Source organism: Cryptomeria japonica, unplaced genomic scaffold (genome assembly GCF_030272615.1).
Source record: "Cryptomeria japonica unplaced genomic scaffold, Sugi_1.0 HiC_scaffold_150, whole genome shotgun sequence".
Classification (NCBI taxonomy): domain Eukaryota; kingdom Viridiplantae; phylum Streptophyta; class Pinopsida; order Cupressales; family Cupressaceae; genus Cryptomeria; species Cryptomeria japonica.
The window spans coordinates 35,001-52,500 of record NW_026728972.1 but is presented as its reverse complement, the minus strand read 5'-3'; the positions used below and the strand labels follow the sequence as shown (position 1 = coordinate 52,500).

At 60.4% G+C, this 17,500-nt stretch overlaps 1 non-coding gene across 1 annotated transcript; it reads left to right on the top strand.

Moving 5' to 3' along the window:
* Positions 1–12,120: 12,120 nt before the first annotated feature.
* LOC131866548 (5S ribosomal RNA) lies at positions 12,121–12,239 on the top strand. The gene has a single exon (XR_009365149.1). It is a non-coding gene; the product is annotated as a 5S ribosomal RNA (ribosomal RNA).
* Positions 12,240–17,500: the final 5,261 nt, after the last annotated feature.

Sequence of the window (17,500 nt, the reverse complement as noted above, 5' to 3'; positions counted from 1 at the left end):
AGGTCTATGCATGTGAGAGGCTGAAAGCAAGGTCAACTCGGAGCGGTCTATGCATCGGGCGCGCTTGGGGCGACTACCAGTGCCAACCCCTTATCCCGCGACGCGTCCGACAAAGAGAACGTTCCAAGGCGGCAGAGGAGGTTACCAGCCGAAGGATGCAGTAGCAATAACAGGTATAGTTCCGCGGCGGCCGAGAAGACTCACCGCATAGGAATCGGGATGCGAGGCGAGGGATGCGGCGGGAAGGCCCCGACGGCTAAACGGAAGAGGCTGCAGGGCCGCCTCGGAATGGTCCAAGCATCGGACGCGATTGGGACGACTACCAGTGCCAACCCCTTATCCCGCGATGCGTCCGATACACAGATAGTTCCAAGGCGGCCGAGGAGCCTCACCGCATATCAATCGGGGTGCGAGGCGAGGGATGGGGCGGGAAGGCCCCAACGGCTAGACGGAAGAGGCTTCAGGGCCACCTCGGAATGCTCCAAGCATCGGACGCGCTTGGGGCGACTACCAGTGCCAACCCCTTATCCCGCGATGCGTCCGATACACAGATGGTTCCAAGGCGGCCGAGGAGCCTCACCGCATAGCAATCGGGGGTGCGAGGCGAGGGATGGGGCGGGAAGGCCCCAACGGCTAGACGGAAGAGGCTTCAGGGCCGCCTCGGAATGGTCCAAGCATCGGACGCGCTTGGGGCGACTACCAGTGACAACCCCTCATCCCGCGATGCGTCCGATACGAAGATGGTTCCAAGGCGGCCGAGGAGCCTCACCGCATAGCAATCGGGGTGCGAGGTGGGGGATGCGGCGAGATGGCCCCAACGGCTAGACGGAAGAGGCCACAGGGCCGCGTCGGAATAGTCCAAGCATCGGACGCGCTTGGGGCGACTACCAGTGACAACCCCTTATCCCGCGATGCGTCCGATACGAAGATAGTTCCAAGGCGGCCGAGGAGCCTCACCGCATAGCAATCCGGGTGCGAGGTGGGGGATGCGGCGAGATGGCCCCAACGGCTAGACGGAAGAGGCTGCAGGGCCGCCTCGGAATAGTCCAAGCATCGGACGCGCTTGGGGCGACTACCAGTGACAACCCCTTATCCCGCGATGCTTCCGATACGAAGACAGTTCCAAGGCGGCCGAGGAGCCTCACCGCATAGCAATGGGGGTGCGAGGTGAGGGATGCGGCGAGATGGCCCCAACGGCTAGACGGAAGAGGCCACAGGGCCGCCTCGGAATAGTCCAAGCATCGGACGCGCTTGGGGCGACTACCAGTGACAACCCCTTATCCCGCGATGCATCCGATACGAAGATAGTTCCCAGGCGGCCGAGGAGCCTCACCGCATAGCAATCGGGGTGCGAGGCGAGGGATGCGGCGAGATGGCCCCAAAGGGTAGACGGAAGAGGCTGCGGGGCCGCCTCGGAATAGTCCAAGCATCGAACGCGCTTGGGGCGACTACCACTGCCAACCCCTTATCCCGCGATGCGTCCGATACACAGATAGTTCCGAGGCGGCCGAGGAGCTGGGGGATGCGGCGAGATGGCCCCAACGGCTAGACGGAAGAGGCTGCAGGGCCGCCTCGGAATAGTCCAAGCATCGGACGCGCTTGGGGCGACTACCAGTGACAACCCCTTATCCCGCGATGCGTCCGATACACAGATAGTTCCGAGGCGGCCAAGGAGCCTCACCGCATAGCAATCGTGGTGCGAGGTGGGGGATGCAGCGAGATGGCCCCAACGGCTAGACGGAAGAGGCTGCAGGGCCGCCTCGGAATGGTCCAAGCATCGGACGCGCTTGGGGCGACTACCACTGCCAACCCCTTATCCCGCGATGCGTCCGATACACAGATAGTTCCAAGGCGGCCGAGGAGCCTCACCGAATAGCAATCGGGGTGCGAGGCGAGGGATGCGGCGAGAAAGCCCCAACGGCTAGAGGGAAGAGGCTTCAGGTCCGCCTCGGAATGGTCCAAGCATCGGACGCGCTTGGGGCGACTACCAGTGACAACCCCTTATCCCGCGACGCGTCCGATACACAGATAGTTCCAAGGCGGCCGAGGAGCCTCACCGCATAGCAATCGGGGTGCGAGGCGAGGGATGCGGCGAGAAGGACCCAACGGCTAGACGGAAGAGGCTTCAGGGCCGCCTCGGAATGGTCCAAGCATCGGACGCGCTTGGGGCGACTACCAGTGACAACCCCTTATCCCGCGACGCGTCCGATACACAGATAGTTCCAAGGCGGCCGAGGAGCCTCACCGCATAGCAATCGGGGTGCGAGGCGAGGGATGCGGCGAGAAGGACCCAACGGCTAGACGGAAGAGGCTTCAGGTCCGCCTCGGAATGGTCCAAGCATCGGACGCGCTTGGGGCGACTACCAGTGACAACCCCTTATCCCGCGACGCGTCCGATACACAGATAGTTCCAAGGCGGCCGAGGAGCCTCACCGCATAGCAATCGGGGTGCGAGGCGAGGGATGCGGCGAGAAGGACCCAACGGCTAGACGGAAGAGGCTTCAGGGCCGCCTCGGAATGGTCCAAGCATCGGACGCGCTTGGGGCGACTACCAGTGACAACCCCTTATCCCGCGATGCGTCCGATACACAGATAGTTCCAAGGCGGCCGAGGAGCCTCACCGCATAGCAATCGGGGTGCGAGGCGAGGGATGCGGCGAGAAGGACCCAACGGCTAGACGGAAGAGGCTTCAGGGCCGCCTCGGAATGGTCCAAGCATCGGACGCGCTTGGGGCGACTACCAGTGACAACCCCTTATCCCGCGACGCGTCCGATACATAGATAGTTCCAAGGCGGCCGAGGAGCCTCACCGCATAGCAATCGGGGTGCGAGGCGAGGGATGCGGCGAGAAGGACCCAACGGCTAGACGGAAGAGGCTTCAGGGCCGCCTCGGAATGGTCCAAGCATCGGACGCGCTTGGGGCGACTACCAGTGACAACCCCTTATCCCGCGACGCGTCCGATACACAGATAGTTCCAAGGCGGCCGAGGAGCCTCACCGCATAGCAATCGGGGTGCGAGGCGAGGGATGCGGCGAGAAGGACCCAACGGCTAGACGGAAGAGGCTTCAGGTCCGCCTCGGAATGGTCCAAGCATCGGACGCGCTTGGGGCGACTACCAGTGACAACCCCTTATCCCGCGACGCGTCCGATACACAGATAGTTCCAAGGCGGCCGAGGAGCCTCACCGCATAGCAATCGGGGTGCGAGGCGAGGGATGCGGCGAGAAGGACCCAACGGCTAGACGGAAGAGGCTTCAGGGCCGCCTCGGAATGGTCCAAGCATCGGACGCGCTTGGGGCGACTACCAGTGACAACCCCTTATCCCGCGACGCGTCCGATACACAGATAGTTCCAAGGCGGCCGAGGAGCCTCACCGCATAGCAATCGGGGTGCGAGGCGAGGGATGCGGCGAGAAGGACCCAACGGCTAGACGGAAGAGGCTTCAGGGCCGCCTCGGAATGGTCCAAGCATCGGACGCGCTTGGGGCGACTACCAGTGACAACCCCTTATCCCGCGATGCGTCCGATACACAGATAGTTCCAAGGCGGCCGAGGAGCCTCACCGCATAGCAATCGGGGTGCGAGGCGAGGGATGCGGCGAGAAGGACCCAACGGCTAGACGGAAGAGGCTTCAGGGCCGCCTCGGAATGGTCCAAGCATCGGACGCGCTTGGGGCGACTACCAGTGACAACCCCTTATCCCGCGACGCGTCCGATACACAGATAGTTCCAAGGCGGCCGAGGAGCCTCACCGCATAGCAATCGGGGTGCGAGGCGAGGGATGCGGCGAGAAGGACCCAACGGCTAGACGGAAGAGGCTTCAGGGCCGCCTCGGAATGGTCCAAGCATCGGACGCGCTTGGGGCGACTACCAGTGACAACCCCTTATCCCGCGACGCGTCCGATACACAGATAGTTCCAAGGCGGCCGAGGAGCCTCACCGCATAGCAATCGGGGTGCGAGGCGAGGGATGCGGCGAGAAGGACCCAACGGCTAGACGGAAGAGGCTTCAGGGCCGCCTCGGAATGGTCCAAGCATCGGACGCGCTTGGGGCGACTACCAGTGACAACCCCTTATCCCGCGACGCGTCCGATACACAGATAGTTCCAAGGCGGCCGAGGAGCCTCACCGCATAGCAATCGGGGTGCGAGGCGAGGGATGCGGCGAGAAGGACCCAACGGCTAGACGGAAGAGGCTTCAGGGCCGCCTGGGAATGGTCCATGCATCGCACGCGCTTGGGGCGACTACCAGTGACAACCCCTTATCCCGCGACGCGTCCGATACACAGATAGTTCCAAGGCGGCCGAGGAGCCTCACCGCATAGCAATCGGGGTGCGAGGCGAGGGATGCGGCGAGAAGGACCCAACGGCTAGACGGAAGAGGCTTCAGGGCCGCCTCGGAATGGTCCAAGCATCGGACGCGCTTGGGGCGACTACCAGTGACAACCCCTTATCCCGCGACGCGTCCGATACACAGATAGTTCCAAGGCGGCCGAGGAGCCTCACCGCATAGCAATCGGGGTGCGAGTCGAGGGATGCGGCGAGAAGGACCCAACGGCTAGACGGAAGAGGCTTCAGGGCCGCCTCGGAATGGTCCAAGCATCGGACGCGCTTGGGGCGACTACCAGTGACAACCCCTTATCCCGCGATGCGTCTGATACACAGATAGTTCCAAGGCGGCCGAGGAGCCTCACCGCATAGCAATCGGGGTGCGAGGCAAGGGATGCGGCGAGAAGGACCCAACGGCTAGACGGAAGAGGCTTCAGGGCCGCCTCGGAATGGTCCAAGCATCGGACGCGCTTGGGGCGACTACCGTTGCCAACCCCTTATCCCGCGATGCGTCTGATACACAGATAGTTCCGAGGCGGCCGAGGAGCCTCACCGCATAGCAATCGGGTTGCGAGGCAGATTATTGGGAAGGGAACCCCCTGGGATGCGGCTCAAGCAGTGCCCAAAGGGACTGGAATGCGGAATCACATCGAGAGACCCAAATGCTATACGAGGGCTCAAATCGAATTATCGATTTGGCCACGACATGGACGCATCGGAACGACTACCTTTGCCGAACCACTCGCAATTGCATCCATACCGAAACCAATAGACATTTCCGTTAGAGCCCTCGCATAGCATTCGGGAATCTCGCATGCCCCTCTAAATCGACCAATGCTGGCGCTCAACGAAAATCCGAGCGCTACCACCGTTCGAGCGCCAGCATTGGTCGAGTTAGAGGGGCACGGGGGAGAATGCTCCAGTCAACACCTCCCCTATATAAGTTATTTGTCCGATTCTCGCACAACCGTAGTCTGCCTCGTCGAATCAAACAACGGTCCCAGATTCCGACTTCCGTTCCGTAGAGACCCAAAAGCTAGATGGAGGCTCGCAAGAAAGAGAGTCGGCGCATAGCAATCGGGTTTCTCGAACGTTTAGGGACCGAGCTCACTTGCGGATAGGGCAAAATCCGCCAAGCAACCCAAAAGCTAGACGGGGGCTCGAATCGAATCGCCTAGGCGGCCACAACAACGACGTGTTGGATCGACTACCAGTGCCAAACCATTCAGCAAGACTAGTCTGTGTCGAGGCCGGATAGAGATTCTCAGAGAGCGCCCGTATAGCATTTAGGAGACCTGCCGCGTCCCTCACACTCGACAAATGGTGGTGCACGTTTATAAATCCGAGCGATCCCAACCCTTTCAAGCACCAACATCGGTCGAGATAGAGGGGCACGGAGGGGGCTGCGTGAGACAACACAGTCCCCTATATAAGTTATTTGTCCGATTCTCACACATCCGAAGAATGGTCATCAAATCGGACAACAGCCCAAACTTCCGACTTCCGTCCCAGAAAGCCCAAGAGCTATCTAAAACGTTCATGGCCGGAACTCGATCGCGGCTATACCAGTCCGCCAAGCAACCCAAAAGCTAGACTGGAGCTCTAGTCGAATCACCTCTGTGGCCATTGCAAGGACGTGTTGGAGCGACTACCATTGCCGAACCATTCCGCAGGTCGAGTCCATACCAAGGCCGCATAGAGATTCACGATGAGCTCCTGCATAGCAATCAGGAGACTTGCCGTGTCCATCACAATCGATAAATCCTGGTGCAAGATTTTTGCATCCGAGCGCTCCAACCAGTCGAGCACCAGCATCAATCGACATAAACGGGCACGGGGGGAGGATGCTCGAGAACACTACCTCCCCTATATAAGTTATTTGTCCGATTCTCAAGCAGCCGAAGTCTGGTCATCGAATCGGGTCAAAGACCACAACTTCCGACTTTACCCACAATGCAAGTCATCGAATCGAACATCGGCCCCCGAGTCGGACTCCATGCGTATGTCAGGTCATCGGACCCAAATTCCGCCTTCCTGCGCATGGCGGGCCATCAATATCAACTCGGTCATCGGACCCAAACTCCGCCTTTCTGCGCATGGCACGCCTTCAAATCGGTCATCGGACCCAAATTCCGCCTTCCTGTGCATGGCGGGCCATCAACATCAACTCGGTCATCGGACCCAAATTCCGCCTTTCTGCGCATGGCACGCCATCAACTCGGTCATCGGACCCAAATTCCGCCTTCCTGCGCATGGCAGGTCATCGGACACAAATTCAGACCTCGCCAATATGCCTACGTATCGAATCGGTCATCGGACCCAACTTCCGACTTCATCCATACTGTAGGGTCTTTGAGGTTGGCGCGGTGCGCTCAACCCGGGGAGTCGACCCATCGAAGCATACACCTCCCCTATATAAGCTATTTGTCCGATTCCCACACCTGTGTAGTTTGCACCTCTGACCAGGACATCGACCCCAACTTCCGAACTCGACTGCAACGACGGCACCAGCGCCTTGGTGCGCACCTTGCGACGCACAGTCCCAACATTCGCCTTCCTGCACATGGCAGGTCATCGGACCCAAATTCCGACCTCGCGAGTATGCCTACATATCGAATCGGTCATCGGACACAACTTCCGACTTCATCCATACCGTAGGGTCTTTGAGGTTGGCGCGGTGCGCTCAACCCGGGGAGTCGACCCAACGAAGCATACACCTCCCCTATATAAGCTATTTGTCCGATTCCCACACCTGTGTAGTTTGCACCTCCGATCAGGACATCGACCCCAACTTCCGAACTCGCCTGCAACGACCGAACCAGCGCCTTGGTGCGCACCTTGCAACGCACAGTGCCAACATTCACCTTCCTGCACATGGCAGGTCATCGGACCCAAATTCCGACCTCGCGAGTATGCCTACATATCGAATCGGTCATCGGACCCAACTTCCGACTTCATCCATACCGTAGGGTCTTTGAGGTTGGCGCGGTGCGCTCAACCCGGGGAGTCGACCCAACGAAGCATACACCTCCCCTATATAAGCTATTTGTCCGATTCCCACACCTGTGTAGCTTGCACCTCCGATCAGGACATCGACCCCAACTTCCGAACTCGACTAAAAAGACCGCACCAGCACCTTGGTGTGCACCTTGCAACGCACAGTGCCAACATTCGCCTTCCTGCACATGGCAGGTCATCGGACCCAAATTCCGACCTCATGAGCATACCTACTAATCGAATCGGTCATCGGACCCAACTTCCGACTTCATCCATACCGTAGGGTCTTTGAGGTTGGCGCGGTGCGCTCAACCTGGGGAGTCGACCCATCGAAGCATACACCTCCCCTATATAAGCTATTTGTCCGATTCCGACACCTGTGTAGTTTGCACCTCCGCTCAGGACATCGACCCCAACTTCCGAACTCGCCTGCAACGACCGAACCAGCGCCTTGGTGCGCACCAAAAGTGCGCACTTTTGGAGGGCACTTTTGTGCGCTCCAAAGGTGCGCACTTTTGGAGGGCACTTTTGTGCGCTCCAAAGGTGCGCACTTTTGGAGGGCACTTTTTGGAGGGCACTTTTGTGCGCTCCAAAGGTGCGCACTTTTGGAGGGCACTTTTTGGAGGGCACTTTTCTGCGCTCCAAAGGTGCGCACTTTTGGAGGGCACTTTTTGGAGGGCACTTTTCTGCGCTCCAAAGGTGCGCACTTTTGGAGGGCACTTTTTGGAGGGCACTTTTCTGCGCTCCAAAGGTGCGCACTTTTGGAGGGCACTTTTTGGAGGGCACTTTTCTGCGCTCCAAAGGTGCGCACTTTTGGAGGGCACTTTTGTGCACTCCAAAGGTGCACACTTTTGGAGGGCACTTTTTGGAGGGCACTTTTCTGCACTCCAAAGGTGCGCACTTTTGGAGGGCACTTTTTGGAGGGCACTTTTGTGCGCTCCAAAGGTGCGCACTTTTGGAGGGCACTTTTTGGAGGGCACTTTTGTGCGCTCCAAAGGTGCGCACTTTTGGAGGGCACTTTTGTGCACTCCAAAGGTGCGCACTTTTGGAGGGCACTTTTCCTGCGCTCCAAAGGTGCACACCTAGGTGAGCACCTTCGACCACACCTTGTAGCACACCAAACTCTGACTTTCGACTTCATCCGCAATGCAGGGTCTTTGAGGTTGGCGCAATGCGCACAACCAGGGGAGTCGACCCATCAAACCCAACACCTCCCCTATATAAGCTATTTGTCTGATTCTCATACATGCGTAGCCTGCAGGAGCAATTAGGACATCGACCCCAACTTTCGGCTTCTAAACGAAAACAAGGTCTTTGAGGTTGGTGTAATGCGAACAACTAGGGGAGTCAACCCATCAAACCCAACACCTCCCCTATATAAGCTATTTGTCTGATTCTCATACATGTGTAGTCTACAGGAGCAATTAGGACATCGACCCCAACTTTTGACTTCTTAACGAAAACAAGGTCTTTGAGGTTGACGTAATGCGCACAACCAGGGGAGTCGACCCATCAAACCCAACACCTCCCCTATATAAGCTATTTGTCCGATTCTCATACATGTGTAGCCTACAGGAGCCATTAGGACATTGACCCCAACTTTTGACTTCTTAACGAAAACAAGGTCTTTGAGGTTGGCGTAATGCGCACAACCAAGGGAGTTGACCCATCAAACCCAACACCTCCCCTATATAAGCTATTTGTCTGATTCTCATACATGTGTAGCCTGCAACAACGATTAGGACATCCACCCCAACTTCTGAATTCGTCTGCGTTGACCGCACCAAAGGTGCACGCCTTGGTGCTCACCAAAATCCGACTTCCGACTTCTTCTGCTATGCGGGGTCTTTGAGGTTGGCGCAGTGCGCACAACCAGGGGAGTCAACCCACCGAATGCAACACCTCCCCTATATAAGCTATTTGTCTGATTCTCATACATGCGTAGACTGCAGCAATGATTAGGACATCCACCCCAACTTTTGACTTCTTAAACAAGACAGGGTCTTTGAAGTTGGTGCAGTGCACACAACCAGGGGAGTCGACCCATCAAACGCAACACCTCCCCTATATAAAGCTATTTGTCCGATTCTCATACGTGTAGTCTGCAGCAGCGATTAGGACATCGACCCCAACTTCCGAATTCGTTTGCATTGACCGCACCAAAGGTGCACGCCTTGGTGTGCACCTTGGAGTGCACTTTGGTGCTCACCTCGGTGCACACTTTGGTGTGCACCTCGGTGTGCACCAAAGGTGCGCACCTTGGAGCGCACCAAAGGTGTACACTTTGGAGCGCACCACATAGGGTCTTTGAGAGGTTGGCGCAGTGCGCACACCAAGGTGGGTGTTGAGGTGCGTGCCGAGGTGGGTGGGTGCTAGGGTGCGCTCCATGGTGGGTGCCAGGGTGGGTGCGTGCTAGGGTGGATTCCAAAGAGGGTCATAGGGTGGGTGCCAAGGTGGGTTGGTGATATAGTGGGTTCAAAGGTGGGTACTAGGGTGGGTTCCAAGGTGGGTCACAAGTTGGGTGCCAGGATGCGTGGGTGTTAGGTTGGGTGCCAAGGTGGGCTCCTGCGTGGGTGGGTGCTAGGGTGGGTTTCAAGGTGGACGCGAGGGCGGGTGCCAAGGTGGGTAACAAGTTGGGTGTTAGGATGGGTGAGTGCTAGAGTGGGTGCCAAGGTGGGTGGGTGCTAAGGTGGATGCCAAGGTGGTTCACAGGGTGGGTGGGTTCTAGGGTGAGTTCCAAGGTGGGTCACAGGTTTAGTGCTAGGGTGCGTGTCAAGGCGGGTGTCGAGGTGCCTGGGTGCTAGGGTGTGGATGCCAATGTGGGTCATAGGGTGGGTACTAGGGTGGGCTGCAATGTGGGTGCCAAGGTGGGTAACATGCTCGGTTGGTTCTAAATTGGGTGTCAGGGTGGGTGTGCACCCACCTTGCCCGAGGTGGGTGCCAAGGTGCCAGTGTGGGTGGGTGCTAAGGTGGATGCCAAGGTGGGTGAGAAGGTGGGTGATAGGTTGAGTGGTAGGATGGGTGGGTGCCAAGATGGGTCACAGGGTGGGTGCAAGGGTGGGTAGGTGCTAGGGTTGGTGTCAGGGTGGGTGGGTGCTAGGTTGGGTTCCAAGGTGGGTGCGAGGGTGAGTGTCAAGGTGGGTCACAGGTTAGGTGCTAGGATGGGTGAGTGCTAGGGTGCAAAGGTGCCAGGGTGGGTGCTAGGATGGGTCGATGCTAGGGTGAGTGGCAAGGTGGGTCCACAAGTGTCAAGGTGGGTGCCGAGGTGGGTGCCAACTTGGGTTCCAAGGTGGGTGCCAAGTGGGCGACTGCTATGGTGGATGCCAAGGTGGGTCACGGGGTGGGTGCCAAGTTGCTAGGTTGTGTTCCAAGGTGGGTGCCAACGTGGCTGCTAGGGTGCGTGGGTTAAAGGGTGTGTCACAACGTGGGTGCCAGGATGGGTGCGCACCCACACTGGCCAAGACGGGTGCAAGGTTGGGTTCCAAGCCCGGTCACAGGCTGGGTGCTAGGATGGGTGGGTGCCAAGGTGGGCACCAGGGTGGGTGCACCCACCCTGGCCAAGGTGGGTCACGGGGTGGGTCCTAGGGTGGGTAACAGGGTGGGTACTAAGGTGCGTGCCAAGGTGGGTCATGGGGTGGGTGCCAAGGTGGGCACCAGGGTGGGTGTGCACCAACCCTAGCCAGGGTAGGTCACGGGGTGGTTGTCGGGGTGGGCGTCAAGGAGCCAAGGTGGGTGGCAAGTAGCCAAGTTGCGTGCCAAGGTGGGTGTCGGGGTGGGTGCCAAGGATCCAAGGTGGGTGCCAAGGAACCAAGGTGGGTGTCTGGGTGGGTGCCGAGGTGGGAGCCAGGGTGGGTCCCAAGGTGAGTGCAAAGGTGGGTGCCAGGGTCAAGGTGAGTGCCAATGTGGGTTCCAAGGTGCCAGGGTCAGGGTGAGTGCCAATGTGGGTTCAAAGGTGCTAAGTTGGGTGCGAGGTTGGGTGCGAGGGTGGGTGGGTGCCAAGGTGTGCTAGGTGGAAGCCCGGGTGGGTCGGCATCCCATGGGTGTCGAGTTGGGTGCCTGATGGGTGCTTCTTGTCAAGTTTTAGTCGTCGGGACTCATTTCGAGCCTTAGAGGTCGTTTCTTGTCCGGTTGCCCTGTCTTCGACCTGGGAACCCAATTTTGGTCCTCGGGTCCCATTTTTTTTTGTCTCGCATCCCACTTTTGGCCTGTGGCCTTTTCGGGGTCGATTCTCGTTTTGGGCATCAGAGCATGTTTCTTCTCCTAAAACCCAATATTTGTTTATTAAGTCTCGGAACACATTTTTGTTCTCGTGGACCCATCATGGGTCTTGGAACGCATTTGTGGTCCTTGGGTCCCATTTTGCATCCCGAAACTTGTGTTTTGGTGCTTGATCCCTATTTTGGGTGCCCACCTTGCACCAAGTGCGCACCCGGGGCAAACCGAGCGCCTTGGTGCACCGGGGCAAGATCGAGCGTGCACCCGAGGCGCCCCGAACATGCACCAAGGTGCACTCGGCCCACATGTGAGCGCAGGTCGTTGCGCCCGAGGTGGTGTGTGGGCACCGCGTTGCAGACGGGACACTGCACGCACACGACGCCCCGTCCAGGTGCACGCACGTAGGCCGGGCCGGGTGCACACCCGACGCCCTAGCAAGGTGCGCGCACCCGGGCAGGGCTCACACTTGGCGAACGGGGCGCACTTCGCGAGGGAGGGTGTGCACCTCGACGGGGGTGGGTGGCCGGGGTGGATTCGCACGTGGGTCGCGGTTTGCTAAGTACACACTGCGACAAGCTCATAACGGGTGCGATCATACCAGCGTTAGTGCACCGGATCCCATCAGAACTCCGCAGTTAAGCGCGCTTGGGCCGGAGTAGTACTGGGATGGGTGACCTCCCGGGAAGTCCCGGTGTTGCACCCTTTCTTAGTTTTTCGCCGGGCGTCGCAATGCTATTTGAATAAACCTTTTGCCCGTTTGCGTTCTCGTCGGGGCCGGGCCGGGCCGGGGTGCGCTGCCCGCACTACCGCGCGCGCGGGGGCGACACCGAGCGCGCACCCGAGGCGCCCCGAGCACACAGGCCACGGTGCAACCCGGGCGTTGTGCGCGCACCCCGGTGCGCCCGAGGTGCTGCGCGCGCACCCAGGTGAAATCGGTGTGCACCTCGGCCAGTGCGCGCTCGGTCGAGTCGCGCACGTTGGCCAAGGTGCACGGTGATGTTTCTTACTCTAAGGTTCCGCACCAGACGCCCGGGACAGGTGAGCGAAGCTGGGCGGGGCCGGGTGCGCGGCCGGGGCAGGTGCACGCAGCTGGAGAGAGCTTTGGAGCACACCAGAGGTGCGCACCTTGGAGCACACTTCGGAGCGCACCAATGATGCGCTCCATTCAAAAGTTTCCTGAAAAGGCAAAAAAAGTTGAGATTATAGAATTTCCCACTTGAGAGATTGTAAAAAAAAAAAATTTAAAATGAAGGAAACGCGGGTGCCAAGGTGTGCGCGCCCGGGTGCGCAGCCCAGCCAAGGTGTGCGCACCAAGGCGCCCACCCTGGCGAAGGTGCACGCAAGGTGCGCACCCGAGGCAAACCGGACAATTAACCCAACTTTCGACTTCGCGCGCACCTGCGCACCTTGGAGCGCACTTCGGAGCGCTCCTTGGTGCGCACCAATCTTGGGCACCTCGGAGTGCACCATGGCGCCCACCAAGGTGCGCACCCGGGGCAAACCGAGCTCCGACTTCGTGCGCACCTTGGAGCGCACGAAAGGTGCGCACCATGGCGCCCACCAAGGTGCGCAGCCCAGCCAAGGCGTGCGCATCAAGGTGCGCACCCTGGCGAAGGTGCGCACCCGGGGCAAACCGAGCTCCGACTTCGTGCGCACCTTGGAGCGCACAAAGGGTGCGCAACCCAGCCAAGGTGTGCGCACCCCGGGCAAACCGAGCTCCGAATCGTGCGCACCTTGGAGCACACTTCGGAGCCCTCCTTGGTGCGCACCGATGTTGCGCACCTCGGAGCGCACCCGGGGAAAACAATGCAATTAACCCGACTTTCGACTTCGTGGGCACCTCGGAGCGCTCTCGGGTTCGCACCTCGGAGCACACCGAGGTGCGCACCTTTGATGCGCTGCCTTCACCAATTTCCAGAAAAGGCAAGAAAACATTGAGAAGGTGTGCGCACCGAGGTGCCCACCCTGGCGAAGGTGCACGCGAGGTGCGCACCCGGGGCAAACCGGGCTCCGACTTCGTGCACGCCATGCTGCGCACCTTGGAGGGCCATGGTGCGCACCTTGGAGCACACTTCGGAGCGCTCAATGGTGCCCAACCCAGCCAAGGTGCCCACCGCGGCGAAGGTGCACGCGAGGTGCGCACCCGGGGCAAACCGGGCTCCGACTTCGTGCACGCCGCACCTTGGAGCACACTTCGGAGCGCTCCTTGGTGCGCACCAGGGCGCGCAACCCAGCCGAGGTGCCCACCCCGGCGAAGGTGCACGCGGGGTGCGCACCCGGGGCAAACCGGGCTCCGACTTCGTGCACGCCATGGTGCCCACCGCGGCGAAGGTGCACGCGAGGTGCGCACCCGGGGCAAACCGGGCTCCGACTTCGTGCACGCCGCACCTTGGAGCACACTTCGGAGCGCTCCTTGGTGCGCACCAGGGCGCGCAACCCAGCCGAGGTGCCCACCCCGGCGAAGGTGCACGCGAGGTGCGCACCCGGGGCAAACCGGGCTCCGACTTCGTGCACGCCATGGTGCCCACCGCGGCGAAGGTGCACGCGAGGTGCGCACCCGGGGCAAACCGGGCTCCGACTTCGTGCACGCCGCACCTTGGAGCACACTTCGGAGCGCTCCTTGGTGCGCACCATGGTGCCCACCAGGGCGCGCAACCCCGCCGAAGGTGCACGCGAGGTGCGCACCCGGGGCAAACCGGGCTCCGACTTCGTGCACGCCGCACCTTGGAGCACACTTCGGAGCGCTCCTTGGTGCGCACCAGGGCGCGCAACCCCGCCGAAGGTGCACGCGAGGTGCGCACCCGGGGCAAACCGGGCTCCGACTTCGTGCACGCCATGGTGCGCACCAGGGTGCCCACCGCGGCGAAGGTGCGCACCCGGGGCAAACCGGGCTCCGACTTCGTGCACGCCGCACCTTGGAGCACACTTCGGAGCGCTCCTTGGTGCGCACCAGGGCGCGCAACCCAGCCGAGGTGCCCACCCCGGCGAAGGTGCACGCGAGGTGCGCACCCGGGGCAAACCGGGCTCCGACTTCGTGCACGCCATGGTGCCCACCGCGGCGAAGGTGCGCACCCGGGGCAAACCGGGCTAGGACTTCGTGCACGCCGCACCTTGGAGCACACTTTGGAGCGCTCCTTGGTGCGCACCATGGTGCCCACCAGGCCGCGCAACCCAGCCAAGGTGTGCGCACCAAGGTGCACGCGAGGTGCGCACCCGGGGCAAACCGGGGTCCGGCTTCGTGCACGCCGCACCTTGGAGCACACATCGGGGCGCTCCCGGGTTCGCACCGGCGTTGCGCACCGTGGTGGGCACCTCGGAGCGCACCGTGGTGGGCACCTCGGAGCACACCAAGGTGGGCAGCGAGGTGCGCACCTTTGATGCGATGCCTTCACTAATTTCCATAAAAGGCAAAAAAAAACGAGATTTTAAAATTTCCGTTTTGAAAGATAGTGAGAAAAAGGGAATGCTGGTGCCATCTTGAGCCCGCCCTGGTGCGCAGCCCAGCCAAGGTGTGCGCACCAAGGTGCCCACCCTGGCGAAGGTGCGCGCCCGGGCAATTAACCCAACTTCCAACTTCGCGCGCGCCAGGGTGGGAGCGCACCCAACAACCGGGCCTGGGAAGAGCCAATGCGAGAAACCCCACCAAACGCTCTGACAAAAAAAGAGGGGGCGCTCCAGTAACCCCGCTTCGGAGCGCACCCTGGGCAAACCCAGCCAGGGTGCCCACCCCGGCCAAGGTGCAGGCGAGGTGCGCACCCGGGGCAAACCGGGCTCCGACAACGTGCACGCCGCACCTTGGAGCACACTTCGTAGCGCTCCCGGGTGCGCACCTCAGAGCACACCAAGGTGGGCAGCGAGGTGCGCACCTTTGATGCGCTGCCTTCACTAATTTCCAGAAAAGGCAAAAAAAAGAGGAGATTTTAAAATTTCCGTTTTGAAAGATAGTGAAAAAAACGGAACGCGGGTGCCATCTTGAGCCCGCCCTGGTGCACAGCCCAGGTAAGGTGCCCACCCTGGCAAAGGTGCGCACCCGGGCAATTAACCCTACTTCCGACTTCGTGCGCGCCAGGGTGGCAACCGGGCCTGGGAAGAGCCAATGCGAGAAACCCCACCAAACGCTCCGACAAAAAAAGAGGCGGCGCTCCAATAACCCCGCTTCGGAGCGCAGCCGGGGCAAACCCAGCCAAGGTGCCCACCCCGACGAAGGTGCACGCGAGGTGCGCACCCGGGGCAAACCGGGCTCCGACAACGTGCACGCAGCACCTTGGAGCACACTTCGAAGCACTCCCGGGTGCCCACCGGCGTTGCGCACCGTGGTGGGCAGCGAGGTGCGCACCTTTGATGCGCTGCCTTCACTAATTTCCAGAAAAGGCAAAAAAAAATGAGATTTTAAAATTTCCGTTTTGAAAGATAGTGAAAAAAACGGAACGCGGGTGCCATCTTGAGCCCGCCCTGGTGCGCAGCCCAGGCAAGGCATGCGCACCAAGGTGCCCACCCGCGGTGCACGCCCGGGGCAAACCGGGCTCCGACTTCGTGCAGGCCGCACCTTGGAGCACACTTCGGAGCGCTCCTTGGTGCGCACCATGGTGCCCACCAGGGCGCACCCGGGGCAAACCGGGCTCCGACTTCGTGCACGCCGCACCTTGGAGCACACATCGGAGCGCTCCCAGGTTCGCACCAGCGTTGCGCACCTTTGATGCGCTGCCTTCACTAATTTCCAGAAAAGGCAAAAAAAAACGATATTTTAAAATTTCCGTTCTGAAAGATAGTGAAAAAAACGGAACGCGGGTGCCATCTTGAGCCCTTCCTGGTGCGCAGCCCAGGCAAGTTGTGCGCACCAAGGTGCCCACCCTGGCGGAGGTGCGCGCCCGGGGCAAACCGGGCTCCGACTTCGTGCACTGCATGGTGCCCACCAAGGCGCGCAACCCAGCCAAGGTGCCCACCGCAGCGAAGGTGCACGCGAGGTGCGCACCCGAGGTGCACACCCGGGGCAAACCGAGCTCCGACTTCGTGCACGCCGCACCTTGGAGCACACTTCAGAGCGCTCCTTGGTGCGCAACCCAGCCAAGGTGCTCACCCCGGCGAAGGTGCACGCGAGGTGCGCACCCGGGGCAAGCCGGGCTCGGACTTCGTGCACGCCGCACCTTGGAGCACACATCGGAGCGCTCCCGGGTTCGCACCAGCATTGCGCACCTTTGATGCGCTGCCTTCACTAATTTCCAGAAAAGGCAAAAAAAAAAAAAAAACGAGATTTTAAAATTTCCGTTTTGAAAGATAGTGAAAAAAACGGAACGCGGGTGCCATCTTGAGCCCGCCCTGGTGTGCAGCCCAGGCAAGTTGTGCGCACCAAGGCACCCACCCTGGCCAAGGTGGGTCACGGGGTGGGTCCTAGGGTGGGTAACGGGGTGGGTACTAAGGTGCGTGCCAAGGTGGGTCATGGGGTGGGTGCCAAGGTGGGCACCAGGGTGGGTGTGCACCAACCCTAGCCAGGGTAGGTCACGGGGTGGTTGTCGGGGTGGGCGTCAAGGAGCCAAGGTGGGTGGCAAGTAGCCAAGTTGCGTGCCAAGGTGGGTGTCGGGGTGGGTGCCAAGGATCCAAGGTGGGTGCCAAGGAACCAAGGTGGGTGTCTGGGTGGGTGCCGAGGTGGGAGCCAGGGTGGGTCCCAAGGTGAGTGCAAAGGTGGGTGCCAGGGTCAAGGTGAGTGCCAATGTGGGTTCCAAGGTGCCAGGGTCAGGGTGAGTGCCAATGTGGGTTCAAAGGTGCTAAGTTGGGTGCGAGGTTGGGTGCGAGGGTGGGTGGGTGCCAAGGTGTGCTAGGTGGAAGCCCGGGTGGGTCGGCATCCCATGGGTGTCGAGTTGGGTGCCTGATGGGTGCTTCTTGTCAAGTTTTAGTCGTCGGGACTCATTTCGAGCCTTAGAGGTCGTTTCTTGTCCGGTTGCCCTGTCTTCGACCTGGGAACCCAAT